Genomic DNA, 15,509 nt, shown 5'->3' on the forward strand with positions numbered 1-15,509 from the left:
GTCTTTAATCTCTTTTGAATTTCATTTTTGTGTATGGTAGAAGAAAGTGATCTAGTTTCTTTCTTTTTCATGTAGCTGTCCAGTTTTCCAACAACATGTACTGAAGAAAATTTTTCTCATTGCATATATTCTTGCCTCATTTGTTGAAGATTAATTGACCATACAATCATGGGTTTGTTTTAGGGCTTTCTATCCTATTCTGTTGATCAAAAGGGCTGATTTTTTGTGCGAGCAACATACTGTTTTAATTACTAGCTTTGTAGGATAACTTGAAATCTGGAATTGTGATACCTCCAGATTTGTTTTCTTTTTTCAAAGTTGTTTAGCTATTCTTGGTCCTTTGTGGTGCCATACAAATTTCAGGATAATTTGTTCCAGTTTTGTAAAAAATGCTGTTGATATATTCATAGGGATTGAATAAAATCTGTAGTTTGATTTGGATAGTATGGACATCTGAAAAATATTTGTTCTTTTAATCCATGAGCATGGAATATCTTTCCATTTGTTTTTGTAACTATAATTTCTTTCTCAATTTTTTATAGTTTTTTTCTTTTTATAATAGTTTATTGTCAAATTGGTTTCCATATAACATCCAGTGCTTCTCTACACAAGTGCCCCCCTCCATGACCATCACCCCCTGAAGGGGGAGACAGAGGGGGGAAGGGGGTGATGGTCAATGTTTTATAGTTTTAAGAGTACAGGTGTTTAAGTAGTTTGGCTAGGTTTATTTCAAGGCATTTTGTTATTTTTGGTATAATTGTAAATGTGACTTTCTTTTTTTATTTTTTCTTTATAGTTTATTGTCAAGTTGGTTTCCACAGAACACCCGGTGATCTTCACCACAAGTGCCCCCATCCATGAACATCACACCTTTTCCCCTTTCTCCCTCTCTCTTCAGACTTCAATTAGTTTTCAATATTCAAGAGTCTCTCAGGATTTGCCTCCCTTCCTCTTCCTAACTCTTTTTCCCCCTTCATCTCCCTGTCCCTTGTCAGGTTTCAACTGTTAGACCTATAAGTGAAATATATGGTACCTTTCCTTTTCCACTTAACTTATTTCACTCAGCATGACACCCTCGAGGTCCATCCACTTTGCTACAAATGGCCAGATTTCATTCTTTCTCATTGCCATATGGTATTCCATTGTATACATAAACTGCATCTTCTTGAACCATTCATCAGGTGATGGACATTTAGACTCTTCCACGATTTGGCTATTGTTGAAAGTGCTGCTATGAACATTGGGGTACATATGCCCCAATGCATCAGCACTTCTGTATCCCTTGGGTAGATCCCCAGCAGTGCTATTGCTGAGTCATAGCGGAGTTCTACTGATAGTTTGTTGAGGAATCTCTACACTGTTTCCCAGAATGGCTGTACCAGTCTACATCCCCACCAACAGTACAGGAAGTGCCTGATTCTCCACATCCTCGCCAGCATCTATAGTCTCTTAATTTGTTCATTTTAGCAACTCTGACCGGAGTGAGGTAGTATCTCAATGTGGTTGTGATTTGTATTTCTCTGATGATGAGTGATGCTGAGCATCATTTCATGTGTCTGCTGGCCATCTGGATGTCTGTTCGGGGAAGTGTCTGTTCATGTCTTCTGCCCATTTCGTCACTGGATTATTCATTTTTCGGGTGTGGAGTTTCATGAGTTCTTTGTAGATTTTGTATACTAGCCCTTTAACTGATATGCCATTTGCCACTATCTTTTCGCATTCTGTCAGTTGCCTATTAGTTTTGCTGATTGTTTCCTTTGCAGTGCAGAATCTTTTTATCTTGATGAGGCCCCAATAGTTCATTTCCACTCAATTCTCTTGCCTTTGGGGATGTGTTGAGTAGTAAATTGCTGCAGTTGTGGTCAAGGAGGCTGTTTCCTGCTGTCTCCTCTAGGCCTTTGATGGTTTACTGTTTCATATTCAAGTCCTTCATGCATTTTGACTTTATTTTGGTGTATGGGGTAAGAAAGTGGTCTACATTCATTCTCCTGCATGTTGCTGTCCAGTTCTCCCAGCATCACCTGTTAAAGAGGCTATCTTATTTCCATGGGATACCCTTTCCTGCTTTGTAAAATATTAATTGGTCATATACTTGTGGGTCCAGTTCTGGGCTCTCTATTCTATTCTATTGGTCTATGTGTCTGTTTTTGTGCCAATACCATACTGTCTTGATGATGACAGCTTTGTCATAGAGGCTAAACTCTGGTATTGTGATGCCTTCGTTTTGGTTTTCTGCTTCAATATTACTTTGGCTATTCGGGGTCTTTTGTGGTTCCATAGGAATTTTAGGATAGTTTGTTCTAGCTTTGAGAAGAATGCTGGTGCACTTTTGATTGGGATTGCATTGTATGTGTAGATTGCTTTGGGTAGTAATGACATTTTCACAATGTTTATTCTTCCAATCCATGAGTATGGAATGTTTCTTCATTTCTTTCTGTCTTCAATTTCTTTCATAAGCTTTCTATAGTTTTCATCATACATGTCTTTTACATCTTTGGTTAGGTTTATTCCTAGGTATTTTATGATTCTTTTGTGCAATTGTGAATGGGATCAGTTTCTTGATTTCTCTTTCTGTTTCTTCATTTTTGGTGTATAAGAATGCAAGCGATTTCTGCACATTGATTTTGTACCCTACAACTTTACTGAATTCATTGATCAGTTCTAGAAGACTTCTGGTGGGATAGATCGCATTTTCCATTTAGAGTATCGTGTTATCTGCGAAAACTGAAAGTTTGACTCCATTTTTGCTGATTCTGATGGCTTTTATTTCCTTTTGTTGTCTGATTGGTAATGCTAGGACTTCTAGCACTATGTTAAAAAACAGTGCTTAGAGTGGGAATCCTTGTCGTGTTCCTGATCTCAGGGGGAAAGCTCTCAGTTGTTCCCCGTTGAGGATGATATTAACTGTGGGCTTTTCATAAATTGCTTTTATAATGTTTACGTAGGTTCCTTCTTTCTTGATTTTCTTGAGAGGTTTTTAGTAAGAAAGGAGGCATTATTTTGTCAGATGCTTTTTCTGCATCTATTGACAGGATCATATGGTTTTTATCACTTCTTTTGTTAATGTCATGTATCACATTGATGGATTTGAGAATATTGAACCAGTCCTATAACCCAGGAATTAACCCCACTTGATCATGATGGATAAATATTTTTATATGCTGTTGAATTCTATTTGCTAGTGTCTTATTGAGGATTTATGCATCTGTATTCATTCTAGTTATTGGCCTGTAATTCTCTTTAATTGTTGTGTCTCTGTCTGGTTTGGCAATCAAAGTGATGCTGGCTTTGTAGAATGAGTCTGGAAGTTTTCTTTCTATTTCTATTTTTTGGAATAACCTGAGAAGAATGGGTGTTAACTCTGCTGTAAATGTCTGGTAGAATTCCCCTGGGAAGCCATCTGGCTCTGGGCTCTTATTTGTTGGGAGATTGTTGATAACTAATTCTATTTGTTCACTAATTATGGCTTTGTTCAGATTTTCTATCTCTTCCAAATTGAATTTTGTAGTGCATGTGTGTTTAGGAATTTGTCCATTTCTTCCAGATTGTCCAGCTTGTTGGCATATATTTTTTTCATAGTAATCTCTGATGATTACTTATATTTCTGAGGGATCAGTTGTAATAGATCCATTTTCTTTCATGCTTTTTTCTATTTTGATTGTTCTCTCTTTTCTTTCTGAGGAGCTTGACTAGAGGTTTATCAATTTTGTTTATTTTTTTAAATTTATGAGTTTATTGTCAAATTAGTTTCCATATAACACCCAGTGCTTCTCCCCACAATTGCCCCCCTCCATGACCATCACCTCCTTACCCCTCTCACCTTCCCCTTTCAGTCCTCAGTTCATTTTCAGTATTCAATAGTCTCTCATGATTTGTGTACCTCTCTCTCCCCAACTCTCTTTCCCTCTTCCCCTCCCTATGGTCCTCTCTTAGGTTTCTCCTTTTAGACATATGAGTACAAACAAGGAACTCACTAAACTCCATACCCTGCGAACAAATAATACAGTGAAGGAATGGGCAGAAGACCTCAACCGACACTTCTCCAAAGAGGACATCCAGATGGCCAACAGGCACATGAAATGGTGCTCAACATCACTCATCATCAGGGAAATTCAAATCAAAACCACACTGAGATACCACCTCACACCGGGAAGAGTGGCCAAAATGAACAAATCAAGAGACTATAGATACTGGCGAGGATGTGGAGATATGGGTACCCTCCTACACTGCTGGTGGGAACATAAACTGGTGCAGCCACTCTGGAAAAGAGTTTGGAGCTTCCTCGAAAAACTATAGATATAACTCCCCTATGACTCAGCAATAGCACTGCAAGGCATTTACCCAAGAGATACAGAAGTGCTAATGCATAGGAGCACATGCACCCCAATGCTCGTAGTGGCACTTTCTACAACAGCCAAATCATGGCAAGAGCCTAAATGTCCATCACCTGATGAATGGATCCAGAAGATGTCATACACACACACACACACACACACACACACACACACACACACAATGGAGTATTACATGGCAATGAGAAAGAATGAAATCTGGCCATTTGTAGCAAAGTGGATGGACCTCGAGGGTTTCATGCTAAGTGAAATAAGTCTTGCGGAGAAGGACATATACCATATGTTTGCATTCATAGGAGAAACCTAACAGAGGACCATAGGGAGGGGAAGGAGGAAAGAGAGTTGGGGAGAGTGAGGGACACAAATCATGAGAGACTATTGAATACTGAAAATGAACCGAGGCCTTAAGGGGTGGGGGAGAGGAAGGGTTAACGGTCAAGGAGGGTGGCACTTGTGGGGAGAGGTACTGGGTGTTATATGGAAACCTATTTGACAATAAACTATTATAAATTTTTTAAAAATCTGCGATAAGCACATTCTTATCAATAAGGTTGTTTTTGTTTGTGCTTAGTTGTCTTATGTATTTGGGTGCTCCTGAATTTGGCACATAGATGTTAATAATTGTTAGCTCTTCCTAATGGAGAGACCCTGTAGTTATTATATAATGTCCTTCTTCATCTTCTGTGACTGCCTTTACTTGAAAGTTCAGTTTGTCATATGTAATATGGCTACTCTGGCTTTCTTTTGACATCCAGTTGCATGATAGATATTTCTCCATCCCCTTACTTTCAATCTGAAGGTATCTTCAGGTTTATGATGAGTCTCTTGTAGACAAAAAATAGATGGAATTTGGTTTTTGATCCATTCTGCTACCCTTTGTGGTTTGATTGGAGCATTCAGTCCATTTACATTCAGTGTTTTTATTGAAAAATGTGGGTTTAGATTCATTGTGTTCTCTGTAGAGTACATGTTTGTAGTGATGTTTCTGGTACCTTATATTTCTTGCTACATTTCCCTTATAGAGTCCCTCTTAGGATTTCTTGTAGGGCTGGTTGGTGGTGATGAATTCTCTCAATTTTTGTTTATTTGGGAAAACCTTTATCTCTCCTTCTATTATGAACGACAGGGATGCCGGATAAAGGATCCTTGGCTGAATATTTTTCCTGTTCATCACAATGAAGTTTTCCTGCCATTCTCTTTTGGCCTGACACATTTCAGTAGATAGGTCTGTAACTACTCTGATAAGTTTCCCTTTGTATTTTAGGGCTCTTTTTTCCCTAGCCACTTTCAGAATTCTGTCTTTATCTTTATATTTTGCCCGTTTCACTATGTTATGTTGTGCTGAAAGTCAATTCATGTTGCGTCTTAGGGGGGTTCTATGCACCTCATGAATTTCAATGTCTTTTTCTTTCTGCAGATTGGAAATATTCTTGGCTATAATGTGATCAAGCACCCCTCAGGACCTTTCTCTCTTTCTTCTTCTTCAGGAACTCCTATGATATGGATATTGTTGCATTTGATTGTATCACTCAGGTCTCGAATTCTCCTTTCCTGCTTCTGTATCAATTTTTCTATTTTTTGGCTTCCTCTTATGCTATAACTGTGCCTTCTAATTCACCTATGCTCCTCTCTGCGTCTTCAATTCGTGCAGTGGCCACCTCCGTTTTATTATGTACTTCATTTACAGCCTTTTTTTTTTTAACTTGTCACAGATATTTTTAAGGTCCCTAGTCTTTGTATCAATAGCTTCTCTGATGACTTCCATGCTTTTTTTCAAGTCCAGTGATTAATTTTATGAAAATTGTTCTAAATTCTTGTTCAGTTATGTTGCTTATGTCTTGAGCAGTTCTGTGGCTATGATTTCTTTCTGGTGTTTCTTTAGAGTAGATTTCTTTGGTTTCGTCATTTTGACTAGCTTTCTGTCTCTTGTCAGTTTTAAAAGCTCGTTTTGCACTGTGCACCTCTTAGTATTGTTCTATTAAAGGAGGCTCTTTGACTGTCCAGAGCCTGTCGTTTCCGGAATTGTGCTTTTAATGGTAGCTCTCGATTTCTCTTGTTATGCCTTTCATTATTTTATTTCCCTACTCAGAGGTATTTGGGACTCTGCACCATATGTACTTTGGCTTGTTTCTTGATGTCCCCTGAAAAGGAAAACAAAGAACCACATAGGGAACAAAACATGAAAATGCACAGACAAATCAAATAAACAAGAAAACCAAAAGGGGAAAGAAAAAACAACAGAAATAGAAAGGGAAGGAAAAGAAAAAAAAAGAAAGTGGGGGGACAGAAATAACCAAAAACAAAGGACAGTCTGAGGGCATAAAGCCTTTGGAGGAGGTAGGTAAGTATGTGATAAGGGAAAATATATCTGGATGGTAAGAATTGATCTATTTCCCAGACTCCAGGGGAGGGGGAAAGGAGAAAAGAAGGAAGAGAGAAAATAGAAAAATGAACAACGGGGGGAAAAACGAATAAAAAAAAGGGGGCAGCTTTCCAGTGCGGATAGGCATGGTTTGGTGTAGGTAGGCTGGGTCTCAGGGGCTGTCTCTGAGGCCCCACCTTAGTGGTTATGAGGAGAGGAATGGTGGCACCCCCAGGCCCTGTATGACAAGGCATTACAAGCCACTCTTTTGAGTCCGATCTCCCTGTGCCCTGGGCGAGCCAAATTGCTTTTTTTTTTTCCAAGCTCGCCTTGTTTCCAAATCCTAGTCCATGCACTTTAATGCTACTGCCCCAGATGAAATGTTTTCTGGTAGGCAGCTTTCTAGCAGGGAATGTTTAAGGGGACTGGGGAGCCAGCTTTTCCCTAGTTCTGCCTGGAGTTGGTGAGCTGCCAGGCCCAGGGAAGAACAAGCCCGCTGAGTGGGACAAATTTCTGTCCCCATGCCCAGCCGCTATATAAGGGAAGGCAGTGTCTCTCCATCCTGGCCACGGTCTCTCCCCTCTCCAGAGATCACTCTATGAGCTTTTTCATTCTCTCTTCTCTTCGGCTCTCAGCCGCTCTGCACGGCCGTTCCTCATGCAGTCCTCCTCGGCCCTGTGCAGCCTCTCTACGCACAGCCTTCTGGGGCTCTGCACCGCTGCTCTGGGTGGTCTCCTTCAGCTTTGCGTAGGGCTGGTGCCCCAGATCCTCCGGCCTCAGTTCACACTCACTCAGGCATCTATGAGGCTGTCATCTATAAGCACTCTGTGTATACACTTCCCATTCTTGCAGATCAGAGTATTGTGGCTTTAGTTCTTCTCAGTTTGATAGTTGCGGGTGGGAGGAGATTACAGGGCTCCCTGCTTCTCCGCCATCTTGCCTCTCCTGCTGTGACTACTTTCTTGATTTCTCTTTCTTTTGCTTCATTATTAGTGTATAGAAGTTCAATAGATTTCTGTGCATCAGTTTTGTATCCTGTTACCTTACTGAATTCATTTGTTACTTCCAGCAGTTTTTTGATGGGGTCTTTAGGGTTTCTATATAGAGTCTTGTTATCTGCAAATAACAAGTGTCTGTTTTTCCTTACCAATGTGGATGCCTTTTATTCCTGTTTATTGTCTAATCTCTGTGGCTGGGACTTCCGGTAGTATGTTGAATAAAAGTGGTAAGAGTGAACATCCTTGTCCTATTTTTGACATTAGGGGAAAATCTCTCAGTTTTTCCCCATTGAGTATGCTGTGGATTTTTCATATGTGGCCTTTATTATGTTGAGGTACATTCCCTATAAACCTACCTTGTAGAGGATTTTTTTTATCTTGAATGTATGTTGCACTTTGTCAAATGCTTTTTTTTGCATCTATTGAAAATATTATATGATTTTTATCCTTTGTTTTGATGATGTGGTGTATCACATTGATTGATTTCCAAATATTGAATCATCCTTGCATCCTGGGAATAAACCCCACCTGATGATGTTTAGTTATCTTTTTCAATGTATTGTTGTATGTGATTTGATAATATTTTGTTGAAGATTATTGCATATATGTTCATCAAGATTATTGACCTGTAGTTTTCTTTTTTTGCAGTGTAATTGGTTTTTCTATGAGGGTAATACTGAACATGTAGAATGAATTTAGAAGCATTTCTTCCTCTTCTAATTTTTGGAATAGTTTGATGAAAGTAAGTATTATTCCCTCTTTAAATGTCTCATAGAATTCATATATGATTCCATCTGGTTCTGGACTTTTATTTCTGGGTAGCTTTTTAATTACCAATTTAATTTCATTACTTGTGATAGGTCTGTTCATATTGCCTATTTCTTCCTGGTATAGTTTTGGAAGGCTGCATGTTTCTAGGAATTTATCCACTTTTTCTACGTTATCCAGTTTATTGGCATATAACAGCTCATAGTATTTGTTTATATTCCTTTATACTTCTGTGGTGTCACTTGTTACTTCTCCTACCTCAGTTTTAATTTATTTGGGTGATTCCCCCCCTATATGTTTGGGTAAGTGTTTATCTGGGTTTTTTTTTTTTCAAAGAACCAGCTTTCTTTGACTTTTTCTTTTTTTTTTCTTTTTTGCCCTCAACATCATTTAATGTTGCTCTGATAATTCTTATTTCCTCTCTTCTTCTCATCTTCAGCTTTGTTTGATTTTTTTTTTCTAGTAAAGTTACATTGTTTGTCATCCCGGCTGGTGGGTCAGTGGATCATCATGGGTCCCTGAGGAGGGAGTGAGCATAGAGGGGCAGGAGGCACAGAGAGTGGAGGCAAGACAAGCGTTTCTGATCAAGCCCCAGTTTATTGAGAAAATACCCACTCCTTATAAAGGGTTCAAGGTGGGAAACAAGGCAACTGACCTAGGTCAGTTGCTAGGAAACAGGGTCAAGAGATTAAGGCCAGGGTAAAGGAGGAACCAAACTAAAGTTTTCAGCACAGCGCCTGAGGGGCTGACACTGCTCTGCCTGCAGGCGGTTGATCTTCATACTTCTGGCAGCTCCCGACAGGTCCCCCTTTTTTATCTTTTCAAAAAAGAGCTACTTCCAGAATATGATAGTATAGGCAAGGGAAGAACTGTGCCTGTCTTAGGTTGGAGGCCTGCCAGTCCTTCTTACCTGTCATGGACACACCCAGAAGCCTGTGTCTGAGTAGCCTGTCTTAGGTTGATAGGATGGTAAGGCCTCTCTTACCCGTCATTGGCTAGCCAGCCCGTGCCTCTTGCCATAATATAGCTTTTCCATCGACCTCCTGATCGGCCGTATCGAGCTTATGATAATGGACCTGGGTAGGCTGCACCTATTTGCTGCTATGACCTTATTGAATAGAACAGGGCCCAAGGGCACCAAGATCAATAAACCTGCAATAGGTCCTAAAAACAGGAGAATATAGGGTAAAAGTCCATGAAATCCACGAGGAAAGGACTGTCGATGAGTTCCTTCCTCCTCTTCTCCAGGTCCTCCTGAAGCTTCTTAATCTTACTTCTCCAACCATCCAGAGAAGGTGTCACCGTTTCCCAAACATGGTCCCTAAAAGAAAGGACAAGGATTTCTCTCAAGGAGATTTTTTTCTCCCTGGAAGCCTGAGTATTATGATCAATTTGCTTTACTAGTCTCTCCGGCAACCATCGGGCTGCATCTGCTTGTTGTGAGTAGATGCACAGTGCTCCTCGTCCCCAGATCAAAACTGGGTCCAGACCATGCCATTTATTATCCAAGGGGTCCTTCCAAAGCACAGTAGCAAAAGTTCTTTGTGTCTCATTGTGCCAGAGACGTTCAGCAGCTGAGCGTCCTTCTTTATCCAAAGTTAAAAAATTTAAAATAAAGAGTGATGTAAAAGGTTTCTGGGAGATCCCTTGATGGGGTACCATTCCCCCCTCTTATTTTTTCAAGGGTATTTTTTAAGGATAGATGTGCTCGTTCTACTATACCTTGTCCTTGTGGATTATAAGGAATTCCAGTGATGTGTTTAATGTGTAACTGTTGACAAAATTTAGAGAACACGGTTCCCGTATATCCTGGTCCATTGTCAGTTTTTACTTGTTTTGGAATCCCTAACACTGATATGGCAGACAGCATGTGTGCTACTACGTGCTTTCCTGCTTCTTCAGTTTGTAAGGTAGCATATAGGTGTAAGGTCCATCAGTGGGAGATCCCACTTCCCTGGTTCGAGATCGACGCACACCCCAATCAGCCTCGAGAGTCGCCACTTGATGCAAACAGCAAGAGGTTTTATTCGGGGACCAGCGCGCTGGGGCTCAACTCGTATCCCACACAGGGGTAGAGGAGAAGAGCCCCGAGGAGCGCGTCGGAGGAACTTTTATGGTAGTGGAGGGGAGTGGGACACACAGGAGGGGAGGGGGAATTCATGAGAGTTACAGCGTCCAATCAGCAGGTTACATTATTATAGACAGGTATTACGACCAGTTATATTATTGTAAGTGACAGTTACTTTTGGCGGGATCCAATCATGATATCCAGGGGGCCTTTTGAAGTAACCAACCCGGGAGCAGTTCTTTTATCTTTCCCGGCGACCATGGGGTTAACTCTGACACATCCTTTTGGTTGCTACACCCTGTTGCAAGTTCGGCCGGTGTTGCATCACCCGTTCTCTGATTGGCCCCTTCATTCTTAACCCATGCTCACCCTATCTTGCCTAAGCCAATACTTCCCCACCCTTAAGACTCTTGCCTGCAGGGCAGGCTATGGGGTGGGCGGAGGGGAGGTCACAGGGCTGACTCCCGTGAAATTTCGCTCTTACATAGGAAGCCGCTGTAGGTATTAACATTCACATGGACATATTTTAGATTACCAAACTCTAAAATGTGTGTTACATCCATTTGCCAGATGGCATTGGGCACTAGTCCTCGAGGGTTTACTCCCAAATGAGGAACAGGTAGATGCACAACACAAGAAGGGCACTGTTTTACTATCTTTCGTGCCTGTTCTCAAGTGACCTTAAATTGTAGCCTCAGAGCTTTAGAGCCTAGATGATGAATTTCAGAGAGGGGGCCAGGCAATTTAGAATGAGTTAAACCTAAAATTCCTGTCTTGTTTCACTGTTGCAGTTTCAGTTGCTGAAAAGAGCTCAACCACATACTTAGAGTCTGAAAACAGATTAAACCTCTCTGGAGTTTTTTGAAATAATTTAATAACAGCAACAAGTTCAGCTCTCTGTGCTGAAGTTTTCCTAGTTTGAAAAGAAATAATTTTAGGTTTAGATGAGTTTTTATGAATAATTACAGAAGCCATGCCATTAGAGGACTCATTAGTAAATGCTAAAAGGGCATCTTCAAAAGGCTTAGTTTTTGTTTTTGTGGGGAAAATAACAGAATTTAATTTTCCAAATTGTAAAATAGGATTCTTAGGTGTATTAAAGCCAAGATTGCCTGTATACCAAATTATGGCAACCTGAAAATCAGTAAATCCCTGCATTAATTCCTCAATCTGAAATTTAGAATATGGAAGGACAATTTCTGCTGGCTCTTGAGCAAACAATTCTCTGCTCTTTCTTCTCCCCTTAATAATTATTTGTGCTACTAAGGATGGATATTGGGCCAAAACCTTCTTAGGAGTAGCTGACAAATAGAGCCATTCTAATATTCCTTCTTGCCATAGGCAAGCAGTGGGAGAATGTTTAGTTGGTAAAATTATTAAAAAACCAAGGCTTATTGTAATTAATCCTTGTAAGCATGGCCCCTTGTAAAGCCTCATTAACTTTAGATAAGGATTCCAGGGCCAAAGGAGTTAACTCTCGTTTTGCAATTTGGACGGAAGTTTTTATGCAAGATCTCAAACAGAGGAAGACAGCTTTAAAAAAAGCTGAATCTAATTAATATCTCCCAATAGTTTTCGAAAATCATTTAAAGTACATAAATGCTCTGTCTTTAATTGTAAAGGCTGTTAAGTTACAGTTTAAATTTAGTGACACTTATATTTTTATTATTAAAGGTGTTAAGTAATGATCTTTTACCAAAACATTAAGACTTTAGGAACTGCACATGTATTAGAGCAGTTGCACCATTTACTCATGCAATATAACCTAAGGTGTATCATTGTATAACAGTGCTTTTTAAAGTAACTTGGCATCCTAAATAAAAGGACCTAATTGGTTAAAAGACCAATCATTTGAATACTGGGAAATTTATTAAAACTTAGGAAGTTATAAGGCACATCCTAAATAGGATTACAAATTGTTACTAATCTGAAAACTCTTATTTATTTATCCAAAGTGGCAATAAAAGATCTTATTTGCCTTTGGGATCCTTCAGCAAAACCTAAGTCCTTTTTAACCTAAGCAATTAAAGACCTGATAAAGATCGGACCTAAAGCTTTTGTCTTCTTAACAAAAGAGAAACCCTTCATTTACATAGTCTTATCAAGAGCAGACCAAAATGTCTGGAAAAACTTGTCTTTTGAAAGAGAGAAAAGCAGAATTTTAATCTTATACCAATGTACCTTTAATATTCCATTCATCTCAACCTCACACATAAAATTCTTTTTAATGGTTTCCTTTCCCTTAAACTTTGTCCTAAAACTATTTCTTTTCAAACAACCAATCTCATTTAGGACAAAATTACTTTCTCTTACCCTTAACAAAAATGCTCTTTTAGTTCTTATACCTTTTTTACATATCCCCAGTTGTTTTGCCACAAATTAATAGCCCAAGCATCTACAGACCTCATCCTATATCAATATATCAATCACTAATTGTGGCTTGTGCTTTAGTTTTAACTTGTTAGACCACCAATGAGTTCAATCTCAATTTATTATCAAGTAAAACCTTAACATTTAAGTTACTAAGAACCTTTAAAACTATTTTAACAATTACTCATGAAAACTATAGAACAGACCAAATTAACCATCCTTTTAACAAACACTTGTTAAATATTGGAGCAGAAATCATAAGAACCTATTTGACTTCTGGCAGATTTAGATAGAACATAAATTTCTGTTTTAACCAACAAACTTAAGCACTGAATAAGTTTTGTTTGAGCCCAGGTAAGATACTTTGTTCCCTATAGTTGATTTTAACCTTGAAATTTGGGCCAAAAACTGATTTTTGTGGTCCTTTGTTTCTTATCACCTAAGGCAGAGGAAGAAGCTAGTGTTATGCAAATTGGCCTCTCCCCAGCCAGAGATTGGCAACCTGATGGCCTTCTGGTTGCCCCGGGTACGGGGCGGTTTTAAACTTTTAGCTGTTAACCTGGGAAATAAATAGATCTCTTTCTTTAGACTCTTTATGGCCCAAAGCTTAATTTACATACTTCACTCTAACTCTGCCTATCTCTACGGGGGTGGAGGGTTGCAGCAACCCAAAACAAGTATAACAGACTCTGTGTTGCCCATCCCTTATTTCTTATAATACAGTGACACAAAGACAAACAAAGGGTAGGGAGCCCCCTCTAATGAGGAGACCAATACATTCACTCACACACACATATCAGAAGCTATCACATTCCCTCCCACCAAGGTTTTACAAACAAGACTGAAACATTAAAAACAGAAAACTAGACAATCTCTTTACTTTCTCACTTTCCTAATTCTCCACCTATATTTAGGAAAACACTTAAGGACAGACTTTATGGAGGAACTGAAAAAAATTCTAATTGCTTTTTCTTTAACCTTTACTCCCTGTGCTCTGAGGGTCTCTGTCAAACCATTTATTCCCTGCCCCAGGAATTCTGATCACTCACTCGAACACTGGACCACACAGCAGGCTTCTGCGTGGCCGTCTTCCTATCTTGAGCACTGGACCACCGTGTGGCCGTCTCCCTATAAAAACTTCGGACGCATTCACCCAAGCACTGGACCACGCAGCTAATTCCCACATGGCCGTCTCCCTATCTTGAGCACTGGACCACTGTGTGGCCATCTCCGGTTGATCTTCGTACTTCTGGCAGCTCCCGACAGTTTGTTTGAGATTTTTTGTTTTTTGTATGGTAGGTCTCTATTGCTATATACTCCCTCTTAGAACTTCTTTTGCTGTGTCCCAGAGATTTTGGACCATTGTGTTTCATTGTTAATTTATCTTCATGTATTTTTTATTCCTTATTTAACTGATGCATTGACCAATTTATTGTTTAGTGTCATGTTGTTTAATTTCTAGGTGTCGCAGGTTTTTGTTTTTTGTCTTCCTTTTTTTTTCCTTGTGATTTTTTTTTCTAGTTTTATACTACTGTAGTTGGCAAAGATCCATGGTATGATTTTGATCTTCTTAAATTTATTGAGGCTTGTGTTGTAGCCTAACATGGGTTCTATTCTGGAGAGTGTTCCATGTGCCTTTGAAAAAAATTTGTATATTGTTGTCTTTGGATGGAGTGTTCTGTATATATCAGTTATGTCCATCTGCTAAAATATGTCATTCAAAGACATTGTTTCCTTCTTGATTTTATGTCTGAATGGTTTATCCATTGATGTAATTTCAGTGTTAAAATCCCATACTATTATTGTATTACCATTAATTTTTTTCTTAATTTGATTAACATTTGTTTTATGTATTTAGGTGCTCCAGTGTTGGATGCATAGATATTTACAAATGTTATATTCTCCTAATGGAGTGATTCCTTTATGTAATGCCCTTTTTTTGTCTCTTGCTAGTCTTTGTTTTAAAGTCTATATTTTCCGATATAAGTACTGATACCCTGGCTTTATTTTTTCACTTCCATTGCATGGTTAATATTTTTCCATTCTTTCACTTTCAGTCTGTATGTGACTTTAGGTCTTAGGTGAGTTTCTTGTAGTAAGTATATAGATGGGTCTTGTTCTTTTATCCATTCCACCAATCCGCGTCTTTTTATTGGAACATTGAAGACATTTAATAGTAATGATTGATAGTAATGTGCTTATTGCCATTCTTAAAATTTGTTTTCTGGTTGTCTTTCTCATTCTTAGTTCCTTTATTCTTCTCTTATTTCTTTCATTTGATGAGTATCTGTAGTGTTTTCTTTAGCTTTATTTCTCTTTTTTTGTGTATATCTATCATAAATTTGGGTTTGTAGTTATCATAAGGTTCCTATATGCCATAGGAGACTAAATAAATAAATAGCAGTCTCTAATAATTTGATGACCATTTAAGTTAGTACACATTCTAAAGGAAAAGAAAAAGAATGAAGAAAAAAGCTTCCTTTTTCTTTTTCCCCTCCTTTTCCATTTATACTCCCTTCTCCACACTTTAAGTATATATTGTCATATTTTACATCTTTTCATTCATATTTCTCTTACATCTAATTAGTGTC

Source organism: Suricata suricatta, chromosome X (assembly GCF_006229205.1).
Source record: "Suricata suricatta isolate VVHF042 chromosome X, meerkat_22Aug2017_6uvM2_HiC, whole genome shotgun sequence".
In the NCBI taxonomy this organism is placed as follows: domain Eukaryota; kingdom Metazoa; phylum Chordata; class Mammalia; order Carnivora; family Herpestidae; genus Suricata; species Suricata suricatta.